Source organism: Ovis canadensis, chromosome 8 (genome assembly GCF_042477335.2).
Source record: "Ovis canadensis isolate MfBH-ARS-UI-01 breed Bighorn chromosome 8, ARS-UI_OviCan_v2, whole genome shotgun sequence".
NCBI lineage: Eukaryota > Metazoa > Chordata > Mammalia > Artiodactyla > Bovidae > Ovis > Ovis canadensis.
In genome coordinates, this window is record NC_091252.1 from 90,506,189 (window position 1) to 90,510,723 (window position 4,535).

The 4,535-nt window shown below is 42.8% G+C and overlaps 1 pseudogene; it reads right to left on the reverse strand.

Moving 5' to 3' along the window:
• Window positions 1–458: 458 nt before the first annotated feature.
• Window positions 459–2,750, reverse strand: LOC138444692 (large ribosomal subunit protein eL15-like; annotated as a pseudogene).
• Between the last annotated feature and the right edge of the window lie 1,785 nt (window positions 2,751–4,535).

Genomic DNA, 4,535 nt, shown 5'->3' on the forward strand with positions numbered 1-4,535 from the left:
TCCCATCTCTTTCAGAATTTTCCACAGTTTCTTGTGATCCACACAGTCAAAGGCTCTGGCATAGTCAATAAAGCAGAAATAGATGTTGTTCTGGAACTCTCTTGCTTTTTTGATGATCCAGCGGATGTTGGCAATTTGATCTTTGGTTCCTCTGCCTTTTCTAAAACCAGCTTGAACATCTGGAAGTTCACAGTTCACATATTGCTGAAGCCTGGCTTGCAGAATTTTAAGCATTATTTTACTAGCATGTGAGATGAGTGCAATTGTGCAGTAGTTTGAGCATTCTTTGGCATTGCCTTTCTTTGGGATTGGAATGAAGACTGACCTTTTCCAGTCCTGCAGCCACTGCTGAGTTTTCCAAATTTGCTGGCATATTGAGTGCAGCACTTTCTTTCTTTTTTTTTTTTTTTTAACGTCCTAAATTGTTTATTAGGTAAGAACTTTACGAACCACCTACATTAGCAGTAGCGGCAGAGCTGGAGATTATTGCACCTTCTCCACGCTGCACGACGAGAGCCACCCACAGTGCGGTGGCACTTGTGGCCCTTGCCCAGGCCACGGCTCTTTGTGCCCGCAGATGCCAGCCTCCGCCTCTCCCTGCGTTTGTGGACTGGTTTGGTGATCCATTGGGTGTCAGGGTTTCTTCGGATAGTTTTATGGGATGGATCAATGAGGATAACCTCAAAGAATTTGTACACAGAATCTTCACCAACCCAGTAGGAATTCAGGACCCTCAGGGCCCCACAGTGGCGGCCAGCGCGCTCCTCTGCAACTGACTGCAGGCTTCGAGCAAACTTGAGCTGATTGACACCATGGTGGACAGGCTTGCAGTAGGTGGCACCCTTAGGAACTGGGCGTTTGCAGCCCCCGCGGCGCACACGGATCTGGCATATGACATAGCCTTGTTTGGCCTTGTAACCCAGTCTGCGCGCCTTGTCGGGCCGGGTGGGGCGCGGGGCGCGGTGCAGCGCCGAGAGCTGGCGGTACTGTCAGCAGCGCACCCGCAGCAGGAAGCGCATCACATCCGACTGCTTCTTCCTCCACAGCTCCTGGATGTATTTGTGGGCGCCCTTTTCAGCTCACCCTGATGGCTGCCGCCTGACGGAAAGGAATGAATCTTTTGAGTGCAGCACTTTCACAGCATCATCTTTCAGGATTTGAAATAGCTCAACTGGAATTCCATCATCTTCACTAGCTTTGTTCGTAGTGATGCTTTCTAAGGCCCACTTGACTTCACATTCCAGGAATGCAAAATTAGGAAGTCAAGAAATGCCTGGAGTAACAGGCAAATCTGGCCTTGGAATGCAGAATGAAGCAGGGCAAAGACTAATAGAGTTTTGCCAAGAAAATGCACTGCTCATAGCAAACACCCTCTGCCCACAACACAAGAGAAGACTCTACACATGGACATCACCAGATGGTCAACACCGAAATCAGATTGATTATATTCTTTGCAGCCAAAGATGGAGAAGCTCTATACAGTCAGCAAAACCAAGACCAGGAGCTGACTGTGGCTCAGACCATGAACTCCTTATTGCCAAATTCAGACTTAAATTGAAGAAAGTGGGGAAAACCACTGGACCATTCAGGTATGACCTAAATAAAATCCCTTATGATTATACAGTGGAAGTGAGAAATAGATTTAAGGGACTAGATTTAAGGGGCCTGATGAACTATGGACTGAGGTTTGTGACGTTGTACAGGAGACAGGGATCAAGACCATCCCCATGGAAAAGAAATGCAAAAAAGCAAAGTGGCTGTCTGAGGAGGCCTTACAAATAGCTGTGAAAAGAAGAGAGGTGAAAAGCAAAGGAGAAAAGGAAAGATATAAGCATCTGAATGCAGAGTTCCAAAGAATAGCAAGAAAGCCTTCCTCAATGATCAATGCAAAGAAATAGAGGAAAACAACAGAATGGGAAAGACTAGAGATCTCTTTAAGAAAATTAGAGATACCAAGGGAACATTTCATGCAAAGATGGGCTCAATAAAGGACAGAAATGGCATGGACCTAACAGAAGCAGGAGATATTAAGAAGAGGTTGCAAGAATACACAGAAGAACTGTACAAAAAGATCTTCAAGACCAAGATAATCACAATGGTGATATCACTCAATACGGATAATAATCATAATAAAAAAACAATTACAAGAAAATGTAGCAAATATATATACAAATTCAGTATTCTTGTAAGAGAAACAAAAATGAAAGAATGAAAACAAAAAATTAACAATAATAAAATATTTTCACAAAATGAAAAAATTGAAGAAGGATATTAAGTCCAATATTCTTGCACCCATTTTGCTGAAAATTAAGTTAGACTAAACTGTTATAAATTTACAATGACAAGACCAGCAGTCTTCAACAGGAGGTGATTTTCACCCCCAGAGGACATTTGGTAAAACCTGGAGATATTTGTGATCATCGTGGTTAAGGGGGTGCCGTGGCACCCGGCAGGTTGGACCAAGGGAGCTGCTGAACACCTGACAATGCACAGAACAGCCCCCGGCAACATTGAATTAGTTATCCACTCAAAATGTCAGTGGTGCTCAGGCTGAGAAACTGAACTACACTAAAATAAAGGCTATATTTCTCATTTCATACTTAATAAATCCTTCTGTCTTCCCAATAATTTCATAGCTATTATTTTATACATGTATCTGGACTGGGTGAACTCACAACAGTTGCTACCAAGATTCTGGCAAACTCTAATAAGCAGCACCCTTTATAGGGTGCTGTCTCAACCAAAGCCATCTCTGCTAGGGAACACCATGTATTTCACTTGTATCAGGAATCTGCTTCTCACATAAATCTGTGCATTATTCAGATAGGCACAGTCAGATTTGTTAGGCACCAAGAACTAGCAGATGAAGCTTAGATACTTGTGAAGTGACCATCAAGGAGCCAACCCAAAAACATGGGATGTGAAGAATGCAGAAAATAACCATATAGATATTAGGTTAAGTAAGAATGCATTAATGCAGTACAGGAATGAACATACACGGAGGGACTCCCCTGGTGGTCCAGTGGTTAAGAATCCACCTTGCAATGCAAGAAGGCAAGTTCGACCCCTGTTTAGGGAACTAAGATCCCACATGCTGCGGAGCAACTAAGCTTAGGCACTGCAACTACTGAGCCTGCTTGCCACAACTAGAGAGTTTGTGCATCACAACAAAGATTCCGCATGCTGCAACTAAGACCCAATGCAGCCGAATAAATATATAAATTAAAATATACATATGTATATGTACACCGAATCAAAATCAGAGGAGCGGGAGCTTACAAATTTAGCCTAGTTGAGCAGAATAATCAGGAAATTAAAAGTTTACTAAAAATAGATGGCTCCAAATCCCATACAGGAATGACAGGGCAGAAAGAAGCACAATCAAGCATAGCACAGGCAAAAGGCAAGTTCAGACTGCTTGCCTGAGAGCTGGAGATTCTGCCTCAGAGTTAAGCAACCCTGGACTGAAGAGCCAGGCCCAGCTTAAGTGTGACCAAGGACAGGAGTGAAACATAAGGTGTATGGTTATGCACGAACAATGTTAAGCATAAAGATAAGAAGATGTAGTCAAAATTGATAGAATAATCTAGAATTTTTTAAGCAATTTTTTATTTATTTATTTTTGTTTTTGTCTGTGCTGGGTCTTTGTTGCTGGGTAGGCTTTTCTCTAGTTGCAGTGAGTGGGGGCTACTTTCTAGTTGTGGTGTGAGGGCTTCTCTCATTGTGGAGCATGGGATCCAGGGCTCATGGGCTCAGTAGTTGCAGTTCAAGAGCTCCAGAGCACAAATTCAATAGGTGTGACACCCAGGCTTGGCCGCTCTGCAGCACACGGGATTTTCTTGGACCTGGATCGAACCCTAGCTTCCCACATTGACAGATAGATTCCTTACCACTGAGCCAGCAGGGAAGCCCAATCTAGACTTTTTAACAAGTCTTCAATGAGCTGATCATGATTGCAATTACATTATCATATTGTCTAATGAAACTTCAGAATCACCCAATAAAAGGAAAATTAAAGAATGCTTAGCAACTTTCCCAAAATAAGCCTTTGATTCATACAGTGATGATGATGATGATGATTAGCAATACGTAAAACATGTGCTTCGATGGGCCAAGAATAAGATATTATTTTTACTTTCTCATTTAATACTCACAGTAGTCTTATGATGTGGATACTATCAGTAACTTCAACTTGCAGGTTAAAAAACTTGGTAAGAAACAGGTAAGTAATTAGGTCTAAGTTGTGTGGGCTTCCTGGTAGCTCAGACAGTTAAGAATCTGCCTGTAATACAGGAGATCAAGGTTTGATCCCTGGGTTAGGAAGATCCCCTGGAGAAGGAGATGATGGCAACCCACTCCAGTATTCTTGCTTGGAAAATCCCATAGACAGAGGAGCCTGGTGAGCTACTGTCCATGGGGTCGCAAAGAGTCGGATGTGGCTGAGCAACTAACACTTTCACTTTCATACTCTGTGTGGGTAATAAATGGCAGACTAAGGTTCTAAACTGAAGGAGATCAAAACAGTCAATCCTAAA